Source organism: Monodon monoceros, unplaced genomic scaffold, assembly GCF_005190385.1.
Source record: "Monodon monoceros isolate NGI ecotype Baffin Bay Population unplaced genomic scaffold, NGI_Narwhal_1 Super_Scaffold_3, whole genome shotgun sequence".
Lineage (NCBI taxonomy): Eukaryota > Metazoa > Chordata > Mammalia > Artiodactyla > Monodontidae > Monodon > Monodon monoceros.
This window is the reverse complement of record NW_021703780.1, coordinates 22,671,895-22,688,701: the sequence shown is the minus strand read 5'-3', so window position 1 is coordinate 22,688,701 and position 16,807 is coordinate 22,671,895. Positions and strand designations below refer to the sequence as shown.

The 16,807-nt window shown below is 39.8% G+C and overlaps 1 non-coding gene across 1 annotated transcript; it reads right to left on the bottom strand.

Moving 5' to 3' along the window:
* Window positions 1–12,518: 12,518 nt before the first annotated feature.
* On the bottom strand, window positions 12,519–12,600 carry TRNAS-GCU. Its single transcript has one exon. It is a non-coding gene; the product is annotated as a tRNA-Ser (tRNA).
* Between the last annotated feature and the right edge of the window lie 4,207 nt (window positions 12,601–16,807).

The following is a 16,807-nucleotide window of genomic DNA, read 5'->3' as shown; positions in this document are numbered from 1 at the left end:
TTTGGTCTTGAACAGCTTAAAAGGCACCCTCTAGCTGGAGCTATGTTTTAGAAACACCTTTGGAAGTTCCCTCCTAAGCAGTAAAAATCATTGTTTAGGTAGAAAAATGGCAATAGTTAATGATAAAAAACTGATAATATAAGCAACTGTCGTACACCTAAAGCTCTTCACTGAAAGTAAAGCGACTTGGTAACCAAAGATGAGAATAGTGGAAAATATAAGGTCATAATGTACAAAAAGCATAGGTTTTCAAGTTACCCAGACCTAGGTTTTATTCCAGTTCTAACTTTTACTAATTGTTCGACCTTGTGCCAATTTATCTTGCTTCAATCTCAGTTTTTTAATGTGAAAAAGAAATAGCAATAATACCATACGAGTTCATGGAGGAATTAAGGGCCATACAGATCACTCAGAATGGTTAAAAAGTTCAGACTCACTGTATAAAAATCAAATTAGAGAAAGAATAAATGGAAATATTGCTCTTGCCTTTAAAAATAATTTTTTTAATTTAATTATTTGGCTGCGCCGGGTCTTATTTGCGGCACGGGGGATCATTTAGTTGGGGGGGGGCGGGATCTAGTTCCCTGACCAGGGATAGAACCCGGGCCCCTGGCATTGGGAGCACGGAGTCTTACCCACTGGACCACCAGGGAAGTCCCTGTTGTTCTTGTCTTTGACTAAATAAATAACTTTTATTGAAATCTTTACTTGAGTTTTTAAAATTAATCTTCAAAACAACCATTAAGGCTGGTTTCATTTTTACTAAATTTACAGAAAGGAAAGCTTAGGTCGACTGCAAGTCTTGTGAGCTTTCCACACTGCTCTGCTGCTTCCTAAGAGTAAGAGCCAACACTGTACAACAGTCTACAACATGCTTTCAGATACAAGACCACATTTAACCCTCACAATTACCCTCTGAGGTTTGATTACAATCACTATTTCACTAGATAAGAAATGGGAGCCAGGGGAAGTTAAGTAAGTTTCTTAAGGCCAAATTCTTTGTGCGGACAGTCCTAAGAGTCCACAGAAGCCCAAGAGAAAAGTGTGCTCATATCCAGGCAGTGCCTGAGACCCAGGAGGACTGAGTGTCTCCAAAATGTCAGGAGTGCAGACCAGAAGCTGAATTCCAGCTTGACAGGCCCTGTGGCAGACAGCTAGGGAATCGGAATCCGGGGCTTAGGGGTGGGAGGGGAAGAGCAGGGAGCCCTTATTATGTACCTTTAATTTCTAGGCTCCCCAAGGATTTGTACGCACTCCAAGGTTTGAGAATCAATGAACTAAGGGAAAGGGAATCGGAAAATGTCACATTCTGCACTTGACAAGCAGTCCATTCAACGCCCCTTCATCTGCTTTTAGAACCAAAGAGTGAGAGTGTATAGACACTGGCTCCCCACGAGGAAGGCTGCAAAAAGTCTTTACAAATTTGTCCTTAACTTCCTTGTCCCCGAGGGTATTTCCCCAGACTCCAGGCGTTTCCTGCCCTGAGTCCTAATCCTGCTGCCGTTATTCACCGCAGTGACCCGCCCCGAGACCTCTCCCGCGTAACATCCCCCCAGCCCGGGTGACGGATCGGCTCCAGGATCGCGGGGCACGACCACTGCCCCCTCCCCCAACTCCGCCCTCCCCGGGGCCGAGGCTCACTTTCCACACCCCTTTCTCAGCCACACCCACCCAACCCCGGTTCCCGGGCCGACTCGCCGGACCTGGAAAAGGTGAGGTGGTTGGGAGCTCCCGCCCCGACGCTGGGAGGAGCGCGCCGGGAACAATGGCCCTGCGGGAAAGACACCAGCCCGCCGCGGGGCCCACCGCGCACGGGCACTTCCGGCCGGTCTAGGATTCAGTGTCTCGTTTCCTACCTCCTACGCGTGCCTCACCTGGAACCAGCCGCCAATTTCCTGGGCGTCCGGTTCGATTTCAACTGTGAATCACATAATCAAAATTCGTTACGTGTGTGGGCCCCAGATAGGTTTTAAACTGAAAACACAGATGAAGCACAAACCGTTAATTATTGAAAATGCTTATTTTTAACACATTTAAAAAATTAATACATTACCTATGACTTTTTAAAAGGCTCAGACAATGCCAAAATTAATAAAGTAAAAGGTGAAATCCCATCCTGTCCCTCCTAAGCCTCAGCTCCCTGAGATAACCGCTGTCACCGTTAGCTTGGAATTTGCATGTATAATTCTCATCTCTGTCTCTCTCTCACACACGTTAGATAGATAGATGGATAGACAGGCATTGAGCTATTTTACATTTAGCTTTTCCCCCATCACTTATTTTAACGTTTTCACGTCATGTATCCCAGACATCTTCATCAGTCAGGCATTTAGTGGCTGTATAATAATAGTACATCAAGTACATGCCTGGCAATTTATTTGACCAGGCCCCTACATATTGATAGAGGTCTTCTTTCCTTCCTACTTTTCTTCCCTCCTTCCTTCCTTTTTTTTGTTTTTTTGTTTGTTTTGGTTTTATATGTTTGTTTGCTACAAAGTTGTCTGGATTCTTAGTAGTAATATAAAATCAGTCCAAAACCTATTAAATTACCTTTATTAGTACCAAAGAGCATAATTATAAGTACTGTTTGTCATTCATTAATTTTGTTATGCCAAACAGAATGGTGGTAATTCATAGATTAAACTATGTTTTGCTTTGTTTTAATGGAACCTCGTTGTTTATTTATTTTATCACAGTAATAAAAAAGCATCTTGTATGTTAATGGGGTTTCCATGATGCTTTTTTTTTTTTTTTTTTTTTTTTTTTGCGGTACGCGGGCCTCTCACTGTTGTGGCCTCTCCCGTTGCGGAGCACAGGCTCCGGATGCGCAGGCTCAGCGGCCATTGCTCGGGACACGAGCCCGTGTCCCCTGCATCGGCAGGCAGACCCTCAACCACTGCGCCACCAGGGAAGCCCCCATGATGCATTTTAACTCCAAAACTGTAGCTGTGTAAATTTCTTTAGTTGTTTGACGCAACCTAGCCATCTGAGGTCATTAAATAAGCTCAAGCTTCATCCTTTACTTCAGCTTCTTCCAAATATCCAATAACTGTGTATTAAGAGCACCAGCATGAAGAAAACTTGTCCCCAATCCTGATCACTTTCTCCAGCATACCTCACTTGCAAAGCCCTCAGTACAACTTTCCTAAAAACTATAAAATGGGAGTAAATGCTCAACTTCTCTTGGGCTTTAAATGTGTTATTCTTTTCCATTTTTGATGCCTATCTGTGACAAGTAAACACAGTTTTCATGCTCTCAAATATCTCACTAACAGTTAATTAGGCTCCTTAACTGGCTTATGTGTGCTTGTTAAGTAGGTCAACTATAGGACTCAGGCCGGTTAGACTCTAGGGTCAAGTGGACAGCACATTGGAGTTCCTTGTGGTCCAGAGAAAGACTGGCTCCCACTTGTCTGTTTGGAGGAAGATTCCCCTATAGCAGTACCTTGATGAGTGTCTTGGTACAGAAGGGATTATTTTTAACTTAGAATTGGGACTTTCTACTCAAAATATTTAAAATGCCATTAGCTCAGAGACAAGAATAAATGCTGACTACATGGCTTACTAAAAAGATTGAGGGTCACCTGAATCTGGAAACAGGCATATTGGGATACTGACTCTTCTGTGTGTTATGTCGTAAGTTCAAGAAAAGAAGAAGGAGGAGGGGAAGGAGGAGGAAATGTTTTGGAGGATTGGTAACACAGAGATTGAGGGAACTAGCTGGTATGTTGTGAGATTCAAGTGTAAAACTATTTGTGTCCCATACAAATCTTCACTAACCCACCATGTAAGAGGTTTCAGTAAGCAAGCGGGTACGCTGATCTGCCCTATGGATGTCAGCAACTGTTTTTTCAGCTCAGTGTTTGATCAAGGAACTTTTGAACATGGTGACCATGACTACCATGATAAAGGATGTGCATACTCTCAAAAAAAGAAAAAAAGGCTTTCTTTCACTAAAGCTAATCAAGACAGCACCACTGTTGAACCACAACAAATCCGAAACACTAGATATGGTGTAATATCCCAGTGGGAACAGCCAGTCACCTAATGGCAAGTTGATTACATTGGACTCTCTATGACAGAGAGAACAAAATCTTACTTCAAAGCAATAGACACTTGTGTTGGATTTGGGTTGGCTTTCTGTGCCTACCATGCTTCTGTCAGTACTGACTTGATGAAAGCTCTATACACACCAGCCCCAAATTAGTTGGACATTAAAGTGAAATGATTTTTCTCTCAATCTCTATTATTAATTGGGTACTTGTGAATCCTTTCCTGTCCTTTAATGATGGCTTGACAGATCCCAAGCTTTCTGGTCATTTTTATGTATTAAAGGTCTCATCCAATTTGTTTCTAATTTAAAATTGTATTATCTATTGAATAAGTTATAGAGCCACAGATTCAAAATACAAAAAGTACAAAAGGGAATACATTGAAACATCTCCGTTTGACTTTTCTCTTCTGTTGAGCTTGACAATGGTATTGCAGTTCTGTAGGAAAATGTCCTTATTTTTTAAGATTTTTTTTTTTCTGCACTGTGTGGCATGTGGGGTCTTATTTCCCCAACCAGGGATTCAACCTGTGCCCCCTGCATTGAGAGCACAGAGTCTTAACCATTGGACCACCAGGGAAGTCCCGGAAAATATCCTTATTTTTTAGAGATGGGAACTGAAGTGTTCAAGGGTGGTATATCATGATGTCTATAATTTGCTATCAAATACTTCAGCCAGAGAGTATGTGAGAGAGAGTGCAAATATGGCAAAATGAATACTTATAAATGTAGGTGAGTATATGGTGTTCGTTACACATAAACCTTTGGGAGTAACTGTGTTTCAGAATTCAGAGTTTTTAAGACTATTAAAAAAAAAATCCGAGTTCAGTTCACTTCGAGATTTACCTCAGATGAGTTTTAGTGCCAAATTCATGGGGGGAAAAAGTTTTCAGAATTTTATAGATTTTGGAACTGTGAATAAGGGATCCTGGATATGTACTAGTCTCCCTCTCTCCCTCTCCTCCCCCCTCCCCGTCTATTTAAACATTTTCAAATTTAAGAACTATTTAATAAAAATTTCCATCCTACTCCTACCCCCCGTCATCTAATTTCATCCCCTAGAAACAGCCAAAACCTTTGATTTCTTCTGTAGGTTTTCAGAAATATTTTATACATATAGAGGCAAATATTTATTTATAATTTATCTCCATTATTTTATACAAATAGTAGAATATTATGCATACAGCTCTCCATTTTGCTTATTTGATTTAACAATATATCTTGGAGTTTTTCCCATAGCCATAGACATAGATTTACCTCTTTATTTTTGACAGTTGTATAATATTTCATTATGTAGATTTTTTTTTTTTTTTTAGGCAGTCCTCTATGGATGAACAATTACATCATTTACAATTATTTTCTATTTATAAACTGTACTAGATTAAATAGTTTCATACATACATCATCTTACCCATGTATGAGTATATCTCTAGGGTAAATTCCTAGACGTAGAATTTCTAAGTCAAAGAATATATGCACTTGTGTATATAGACTACTAAATTGCCCTCAAAAGTATTAATAGTTATGAAAATTTGCAGCTCTCTAATAATATCTGAAAGTGATACCACCCCAATCTTCATCAAACTTTTTGATCTTTGCCAAAAGAAGAAAAATGGTATATTATTGTAGTATTAATTAGCATTTCTTTAAATATGAACAAAATTGAATAAATTAATATTCATGTACATTTTCTTTCTGTGAAGTTTGTGTTCATACCCTTTCCCTTTTTCCTTTTGTGACGGTCTTTACACTGATTTGCATGATCATTTTATATTAGGGAAATAAGCCCGTTGTGGTAATTTGGAATTTTTCCACTCTAGTTTATGTTCATTTTAGTTACACAGAAATTTAAAATTTTTAAGTAAATTTACTAATCCTTTATGTTTCCTGTGATTTCAAGAAAGGCCTCCCTTGTGCCAAGACTATAAAGGAAAATTTTCATGTTGTTTCTTCTAGGAATTTTATGGTTTTATTTTTTTCCTTTTAAAATTTTTGAACCATGTAGAAACGATTCAGTTGTAAACTGTGAGGTGTGGATTACACTTAATTTTTTTTAGAAGTCTACCCAGATGTCCCAGTACCATTTACTGAATGATCTATCTTTTCTCCACTGACTTGAAATGCAATTTTTATCAAATTCTTAAATATTTGTGCCTACTCTTGGATTTTTCTATCCTGTTCATACTACAATGTTTTATTCATTATAGCTTGTAATATGTTTTAAAACCCAAAAGGCCTGTGTCTTCTTTGTTATTCTTTTCTGAATTTTCCTGACTACCAATGCTTGTTTACTTTTCACATAAACTTTAGAAGCTGTTTATCCAATCTGAAAATGAAATTCTATGTTAATTTTTATTGGTATTATATTAAACACCTAGACTAACATGTAGAGAAAATTGATATGCCTTCCTCTCCATATCTTGATTCAGTCAACAATATTTAAAGTTTTCTTACTATTGATCTTGTAATTTGCTCTTAAATTTATTTCTCAACAAAACGAAAAGACAACCTACTGAATGAGAGAAAGCATTTGCAAATGATATGACTGATAATGGGTTAATACCCAAAGTACATAAACAGCTCATACAACTCAATATCAACAAACAAACAAACAAACAACCTGATTAAAAAATGAGCAGAAGACCAGAAGACATTTTTCCAAAGAAGACATACAGATAGCCAACAGGCACATGAAAATATGCTCAACACCTCTAATCATCAGAGAAATGCAAATCAAAACCACAATGAAATATCACCTCACACCTGTCAGAATGGCTATCATCAAAAAGTCTGTAAATAACAAATGTTAGAGAGGATGTGGAGAAAGGGGAACCCTCATACACTGTTGGTGGGAATGTGCATTGGTGCAGCCACTATGAAAAACAGTATGGAGGTTCCTCAAAAAATTAAAAATAGAACTGCCATATGATCTAGGAATTCCATTCCTGGGTATGTGTCCAGAGAAAATGAAAACACTAATTCAAAAATATACATGCACACCAATGTTCATAGCAGCACTATTTATAATAGCCACGATGTGAAAGCAATCTAAGTGTCAATCAACAGATGAATGGATAAAGAAGATGTGGTATATATACACAATGGAATATTATATTATATTTATATTTATAATATTATCACTTATATGTGGAATCTTAAAAAAAACAAATGAATAAAGAAAACTGAAGAAAATTTATTTCTCAACGTTTTATCTCTTTTGTTGCTATTGTAAATGGGGGTCTTTCGTGTTGTGTGTGTGTGTGTGAAGGCAATTGATTTCTCTTGTCTATTTTTATAAATATATTTAATTTTATTATCAAATCCTTGGATACCTTCATATAATTTTAACTCTTTCTTTCAAATTCATTTATTTCTCTTGTTAAATGCATTGTCTAGTTCCTCCAGAACAATATAAAATAATAGTAGTGAGAATGGACATTTTTCTAACATGTTGCTAGCTAGCTTCAAAGAGAAGGCATAAAATGTTTCCTCTGAAAAGCAGGATGATGTTGATGTTAGTTAGATATGTTTATCACGTTAAGTAAGGAACTATCCTTTTTATTTAAAAATTTTAATATATCAAAATGGATGTTAACATAATAAAATGCCATCACCACATGTATTAAATGCATATATGCTGTTTCTCCTTAGATATGCTAATATGGTGAATTGTGTTTAAAGCTCTGAAAATTTTAAACAATGTTCATGCTCATCTCCACTTTGCCATAGTACATGATTTACTCTAACGTGCTGCTGGATTCTGCTCCTATTTTATTTAGGATTAAGCATAAATAAGAATAAGAATATGTGGTTTTCTTTTTGGTAATCAGTTTTGGTTTCAAGATCATTATTTGGATTGTTCTCCGCCCCCCCCCCCACCGCCTTCCAAGACCGAAAATTCTCTTCTTTATCTATACTCTGGAACAGTTTTAAATGCATTGGAATTATCTGTTCTGTAACTAGTTTATTAAAATTCACCTGTGAAACTTATGTCTGATATTTTTTCGGGGGTAGTTTGTTGACAACTTTATGTCTTCAATTGTAACTGGTCTGCTCGGATTTTCTGTTTCTTCTAAGGTTGTTTCGGTATATTATATTTTCTAGAAATACATATACATTGCAACCAGGTTCTTAAAACTATTCTGCATAGCGTTGATTAGGGTAGTATCTTTTAGTTTTACCTGCATTTGCGGTTACGAACATTCCGGCCACCACGGGCTGTGCCCGGCGACCGACAGCGTTTCAGGAGCTCACCCCAAAGAGAACAGCGAACCTCAGGATTGAAACTGGAGCGGGACGGGGCACCGCATCGCCGCATAACACACCATTTCGACAGGCTCGCTCTTCCAGCCAGGTTATTTGAAGACTCGCGGGAACTGGAGATGCAAGAGAATGAAGAAACGAAAGAATTGGACTTGGAGCAAAAAAGCGGACTGAGAGAGCGGAAGGCGGAGGTCGGGGGATTCCGCTGGGGCAGTGGGAGCTCAGGAGCCGCCCGTTCCACCGCAGCCGAGGCCGCTAGTTCATTTCACTTAAATATCACCGTAAACACCGCCAGGTAACTGTCCTGCTGTGTGACGGTTAGCATTATGGGCTTTGAATCTGATGATCGGAGTTCATATCTCGATGCGACGTTTGGGTCTAGTTTTGCATTTGCCTCTCGGGTAAGTGACTTGAAGGAGCTCATTTCTCCCCTTTTTTTGAGTAACACTCCTTTCCGACGTAATGATATATTCATTCAGCTTCAAGGAGCGAGAGTTATATTTCAAAGCGAAGGAGTTCTCAAGCCATCATTTAATGCCTCTTTCTGAGATTCCCAAGTGGGCTGAGCCCGGGAGAGGTCAGAAATGGGCATTTTCTCTTGGAAGTTTACAAACCCTCGGAGCAGGTGGAAAGGGCGGAAGAGTGACATTTCCTGATATGGAGACGCCCTCTGGCCTCTGAATTGTCGAGGAAGGGAACCCTCCCTGCCGCCAGCCCTGCCCTGAAGGCCGCTCACGGACGCGCAGCCACCAACTAGGTTTGCCACATTTGTATGTAAAAATTGTTCGTTCTTTATCTGAAATTAAAATTAACTGGGAGTTCTGTTTTACCCGGCAACCCTACCGCCGACCTCCAGCGGGGGGCGCTTTCTTCGCTGCTGGGCGTCCGCGGGAGGAGACCTCGCAACTCGCCGGGATAATTCACGCGAGTCGCCCTTCTGTTCTACCTTCCTCACCACCCACCACGACCCCAACCCTAGCCTGGAAAGGCCTCAAAACCCAGCAGCAGGCAGAGGATGCGAGAGCGTAAGTTCCCTCTGCGGGCCGTTCTCCCGCGCCTCGTCTCTTAGGCCCCTTGGATTGGGGTGAAAAGGAGGAAACCTCGGCCACCTTCCTCTCCAAAGTCTCCTGAACAACCAAAGTCGAAGCAACCGGGGAGCAGTTCCTTGAAGCCGAGGCTCAGGAACCTTGTCTAGATTAAAAGGAAGAAAATCTACTTCAATTGAAAAAGAAAAAAGTGAAGCTGCTGTTATTGGGCTGGGAGGACAGATTCAGGTAATGCCAGCTGCAAAGTAAACAGGAAACAATGTTTTCCCCAAGATCATGCAGCAGCTGTAAAATGCCACTACGGCCCCCACTTTGAGTGATAACACCCTTCTTACGACGCCCCAGACCCGGTCGGCTATGTCCACCTATTACTGGGATAACAGCCCTCTCTTCATGACCATACCCAATCCCTAGCTAATCCGCGCTTCTTCTAATCCCGCCTCAGAAATAGCCACCAACCCAGACCCGCTCCCCTTAGAGTCTCTTCAGAGTCGTCTAAAGTAACTCAATTGTTGATAAAAGAGGTTTCTCTCATTTATCTTGTTGAGAGGTATTTCCCAATTACCTTGGAGTATCCTGTTGCTGCATTAATTCATTACACTGATTTTGTCAGGTTTGGTTCTGGTGATCTTTGGCTGGTGTCTTTACACCACATTAGCTTGCTCTGTGGGTCCTAGCTCTGTGGGCAGAGTAGGGGTTGTTAGAACGATTAATCCTGGCAGAGCAGGGAAAAATCAAGATAGACACTCATGTTGATGTTGGAATGATGGGAGAAATGTGCATCCTGGGGAGAAAAGATATCACCAAGATGGACAGAAACTAGGTTAACCATGTTTTGAAATAAAACAAAACAAAACTAGAGTTTCAAACTTTAGCATAAATCAGGATTATCCTAAGAGCTTGTTCAAGCACAAATTGTTGGGTCCCAGCCCTGGAGTTTGTACTTCTAACAAGTTTCCATGTGATGATAATGCTGTTGCTTGGGAGGAACTGCACTTTAGAGAACGACTGAACTAGAGTAATCTCATCAGTTGCATATGATCTAATGCTTCAAATCCAGTGATCTAATTTCAGATCTGTGATTTAGACATTTAAAATTTTCATTCTAATAAAACAATCAAATGAGTTCTACCTTAAAACCACACAGCAGCTCAATCTCACCAATATCCCAAATCCACTAAATCTTGAATTTTTAATCAGTCCAGTCTATAAACTGCCACTGATTATCCAGAAAGTCTGTAATAAACCAAAGTCACCAAGCTTATGAGAAATCAGGATTCCTATTTCCTTCCACTGTGGGTGCTTGTGCTTCCATTTAGATGATTTGTGACAATGCTAGTTGAAATAATCCCTCTCACAGGGCTGCAGAAGCAGGTGTGGTCTGGTCTCCTTTCCACTTATTCGGTTGGGGGTGCAAATCAGTACAATCTCTATGGAGGAAATGTGGCAACATCTTACAAATGAATACACCCTAGAACACAGCTTATCTCCTTCTAGACATTTATATAATAGCTATAGACACACATATGCAAAATGTTGTATATATTCAGATATAGATATATTTACCTTTTTTTTTATAAGTAGCATTATACACATTGTCTTGCACTATGCTCTTTTTCATTTAACAATATATCTTGGTTTCATGTACCCCTGTGTTCAAAGCAGCACTATTCACAATAGCCAAGACATGGAAACAACCTAAATGTCCATCGACAGATGAATAGATAAAGAAGATGTGGTACATATACACAATGAATATTGCTCAGCCATTAAAAAAGAATGAAATAATGCCATTTGCAGCAACATGGATGGAACTAGAGATTATCATACAAAGTGAAGTAAGTCAGAAAGATAAAGACAAATACCATATGATATCACCTATATGTGGAATCTAAAATATGACACAAATGAACTTATCTATGAAGCAGAAATGGGCTCACAGACATAGAGAACAGACTTGTGGTTGCCAAGGGGAGGGGTGGTTCGGGAGGGAAAGATTGGGAGTTTGGGGTTAACAGATGCAAACTATTATATATAGAATGGATGACAACAAGGTCCTACTGTATAGCACAGGGAGCTATATTCAAATCCCGTGATAAACCACGATGGAAAAGAACATATATATAAAAAGAATGTGTGTGTGTGTGTGTGTGTGTATATATATATATATATATATATATATATATCTGAATCACTTTGCTGTACAGCAGAAATTAACACAATATTGTAAATCAACTATACTTCAATTAAAAATTAATATATCTTGGAGAGCTTAATATTATACGTGCATTCTTTTTTTCTGGAATGACACATGAAGGCCAGTATTGGTGACAAAACTTTGGTGTATAGATTTTTATAGTTTTTGAATCATGTGAATGTAGTACTTACTCCAGAATGGCAATAAATAAATTAAAAAATGAAGAAATACATTATTCTTTTTTTTCCTCCCAAGGTCTAATATGGAAGTCACATGTAGAAACTACACGTTACTAACATTTTTGGGGGGGCGGGGGTGTGCATCGCACGCGGCATGCGGACAGGATCTTACTTCCCTGATCAGGGATCAAACCCCTGCCCCCTGCAGGGGAAGTGCAGTCTTAACCGCTGGACCACCAGGGGAGTCCTATATTTTTATTACCTTTTCTCAGGAAGAAATATTTAGCCCTAACTGAGAATGTTGTATAGCGTGTACTTTTTAGTTTTGTCATATCTCTAAGAGATACATACTCTTCCTTGTCAAAGACTGGGATACCTAGACAATAATGGTTCCTTTTAAAGTTAAAAGATAATAGACAAAAATTGCATAGAGATAAAATCAGCCCGATAATGCCTTAAATAACCCATAATTTTGTGTACATTACTCTATAGACAATTTTATCAGCTCCTCTAAATTTATTAGGTTTTTCCGTGGTCCTCAATTAATTCTTCAATTATTTCCTCAATGGGGAATCCCTGCTAAGCAAAACTTGTAATGGAATGAACATTTTGTGGGAGAATGAAACATGAATCAAGCATATCAGTTAACAAAGTTCACAGCCAGGAAAATGCTACTGAGGAAGTAGAGAATAGGGGGGATTAGAAGGAATTACTCAAGTGAGTGATGAGTAAAGAATTAACTCACCAAAAAGGAACATTCACTCTTCTTAGGCACAGCAAACCGACGAGGATGGGATTCGAACCCACGCGTGCAGAGCACAATGGATTAGCAGTCCATCGCCTTAACCACTCGGCCACCTCGTCACATGCAAGTCCCTTTTATTCAACTTCTCCCTGCAGTACTTCCAGGCGTTTTATAGCAATGCATCTGATCGCTCTTTTCCTGGATTAATCGTCATAACCACAGTGTGAGTCAGGTGTCAGAGTAAATGTCACAACCACCACAAAACTGATGCACAACACTTGGAGTGGTGAATTTACTTGGCAAACACCTGATAACAGGTGGAACTAGGCCTGACACACATTGTTGGACGCAAGCCAACCCTGGCTGGCCGACTCAGCTCTGCGTGCCGGGGAGACACACACCCGGACGTTCACAGGGTCCCTCCGCCGCTGCATTCCGCATTCGAGGGACTGATTTCCCCACCACCTGATCAGAAATCCCGGGATTCCCGTTTTCTGAGCGGTACAAGAGTCCCGGCTCTGCGATTCCTTTCCATTTGCGCCCGCCAGCCTGGAGACGCCCTCATTTGTCTTTTGTTATCCACTTTAGGACTTGGTATTGATCAGTCTATGAAAAATCAGCAACGCATGAGAACGTGTTTTGGAAAAAAGTAGACAAGAGAAAGAGCCCCAGTGGGAAGATACTTGTATCATAGCGCAAGAGCGGCTTAGTTTGACTACTATTAACTCTGGGAAGGGCCGGTGAGGTGGGTAATCCCTGATGCAGGAGGCAGGGTGCAGTTCCTGGTTGTGGCTCTTTCCTAAGCCCCACTAGGGAGGCCGGACTGAGTAACCCCTAACGTCCCCTGCAGCTCTGACAACCTCTGTGATAAAGTGACCATCAAGAATCCCGGGGGCCCAGGTTCGATCCCTGGTGGGGGAAATAAGATCCCACAAGCCGCACGGCGTGGCAAAAAAAACAAAAACAAAAGCAAAAAACCTCTTCCACTTGTGAGAGTTTGTGTACTTTTAAATATTTAGTGCAGAATTTTGGAGGTTGAATTGTTCTTTTCTACAAAAATGTTGTTGCCTTTTTCCTCCCTACGAAATCTCTTAGCTCTGTTCTCAGTTTTGTTGGGAGGGACTCTTCTCTCTCACCCCAGTTCACCGAATTTCAAAATATCTTCGATCAGCACGAAACCTTTAGAGGTACTTCATCCGCAATACTGAATGAAACAATACTTGTTCCTTTGAGTATTGTTACACTTTGAGTCATCCGCTACCACTCACACTTACTTTTCAGAGACTCAAAGGCAAGCTCATTTCACACCAGTGACTTCAGAACTGTTCCTAGGGGAAGACTCGGGTGGGGCTGGATTTCTGCTGTTAACTAAGAGCTTCGGTGAGGTTTGACTTAGACCACTCTCGCTACAGCAAGAGGACAGGGAATGTATTTGTCTTGGTCTTAATACACCAGTGTCCGTGTAAACAAACGATCACTATTGTTAACAGATTTAATGTCAAATCTAAGCCTTAGAATTAAGGCTCCTAGAAAGGATATATTCAATTAATTAAACCTTTGGATTAATAATCCTACTTTTAAAAAAACCATAAAGGTTACGATGAGTATTAAATTAGTTAACATCAGTGAAATGCTTAGAAAATTGTCTTGCACGTGGATGGATCTAGAGACTGTCATACAGAGTGAAGTAAGTCAGAAAGAGAAAAACAAATATCGTATATTAACGCATATATGTGGAACCTAGAAAAATGGTACAGATGAACCGGTCTGCAGGGCAGAAATAGAGACAGAGATGTAGAGAAGAAATGTATGGACACCAAGGGGGGAAAGCGGCGGGGGCGGGGCGGGGGGGTGTGATGAACTGGGAGATTGGGATTGACATGTATACAGTGATGTGTATAAAATGGATGACTAATAAGAACCTGCTGTATAAAAAACTAAATAAAATAAAATTCAAAAAAGAATTGTCTTGCAAATAGTAATTGCTGTGTAAATCATTTGATATTATGGTAGTTGTTTTTATTACTAACAAAATAAATAATACACTAATAATTAATTACATGAAATTGTATTCAACACGAAAAGAAAACCCAGTAGGGGGGAAAAACAAAACAAACAAACCCATGTATGGTCGGAATTCCGTGGCTGTCCAGTGGTTAGTACTCAGCGCTTTCACTGCCATGGCCAGGGTCCCATCCTGCAAGCCTGGCGCGGCAAAACAAACAAACAAAAAACCCCAAAACACTTATGGTCAATTCACAAAAGGAAACCAAATGGTTAATATATGTACCTGAGGATGCTCCACCTAACTCATGTAAGGATGTACCATTTAAAGCAATAATATATCATTCTCGTTCCCCTACTCCCACTTTAGATTTCTGAAATACTGTCCATGCAAGCGTAAATCGGCCCAATCAGACTGAAGGACAATTGCATAAGAACTATTAAAATTTACGAAGTTCATATCTTTCCTTTCTTCTTTCCCTCCCTTCCTCCCTCCCTTCCTTCCTTCTTCCTTCCTCCCTCCCTCCCTCCCTCCCTTCCTTCCTTCCTTCCTTCCTCCCTCCCTCCCTCCCTCCCTCCCTTCCTCCCTTCCTGAAACCCAATAGTCAACCTACTAGCAGAGAATTATGCTGGAGAAATGCCAACGCTAGTGTGAAAATTATGTATACACACACATTATATATATACAGTGGAGCACTACTTTTTAGTTAAACTATTAAAAACTATCCAATGTCCACCAAATGTAATATTGAGTTAAATAACTTATGAAAAGCAAAACGTTAGAGCAGTATGTGTTCATTAATAAGACTAATACATATCTACATGTAGTAACTTACAAATAAATATTTTCCCACTGTTAAGTTTTTTTTTTAAAGGCAAGTTGCAGAACAGCATGCATAGTATTTTTGTGTGTTTTAGATGATAGACTGAGAGAGTAGATATTTAATATCAGTAAAGGCCATTTAGCTTTAACCTCAATTTTATGAAGCCCCCACACTTAGACTTTTCATGTTGTCTTCAAAGGAGTATTATGTATGTATGTGTATATCTATACATATATTATATAAACAAATGTTTGTTTCTTTTTTGAGTTAACTGAAGGGTCTTAAACATATCTCAATATCTTCAAACCTTATTTGGCATTTCTTTATTTTTTATATACTGGTAATGAAGATGACATGAACCTTTTGCAAATTCTGGAAGGCTCTGATTGATATAAAATTAAAATATCTTGAAGGATGTATACAAATTGTAAACAACTAGTATCAGAAACTTTAAACTTTTCTATGTTAAAACATTTTTCAAGATTTTTTTCTTTACCACGAGTACATGTTATTTAGTAATTTACTTTTTTAAGTAAAGAAAAATTTAAGCAAGTTTTTTTTTTAAAGACGGAAGCGTGGTGAACAGAGCCAAATCCTACTCATAAATGGAGATACTAATTAAGAAATGACCACTAGGGACTTCCCTGGTGGTGCAGTGGTTAAGAATCCGCCTGCCAGTGCAGGGGACATGGGTTCGAGCCCCGGTCCGGGAAGATCCCACATGCCGCGGAGCAACTAAGCCCGTGTGCCACAACTACTGAGGCTGAGCTCTGAGCCTGTGAGCCACAACTGGAGTCCACGTGCCACAACTACTGAAGCCCACGTGCCTAGAGCCCGTGCTCCCTAACAAGAGAAGCCACCACAATGAGAAGCCCGCGCATTGAAACGAAGAGTAGCCCCCGCTCGCCACAACTAGAGAAAGCTCGCGCGCAGCAACGAAGACACAACGCAACCAAAAATAAATAAATAATTTTTTTAAAAAAAGAAAGAAATGACCACTAGATTTAACAACAATTTTTACATATGATAAGGTAGAGTGTCATCATAATATCTTTACAGGTCAAGGTTACACTACTTGTAAGAGGTCTGATTCCACAGACTACTTCAGCACAGCACAATGAAAGCATCCTTTTCATTGTGTTCCATAGCGTAGTGATTGTAATAGCTGTTTTTGTACCTCAAGCTCCTTCCTGGGCTTTCCTCCTACCAAAGCTTCATAATCTCACGTCTTACTTCTCACCAAACTACAGAGGATTGGAGCTTTATGTCCCCACCTTTTCTCAGAGGGATTTGGTTTCACTTTTCATTTCCACAGGTAGAGTATACAATTTCCAGAAAAAGATATTTGACTACAAATCTCTCTGAAGCAGAGTCTGAACAGAATTCCCATTTGGTGCCCTGCATTAGCCCCTTTCCCTCATAACCTGCTTATCCTCCTGATCCTTCAGCTCTGAGGACCTTCAGATCTCATTGTCCTCTGTGCCTGTTATTCTATTTT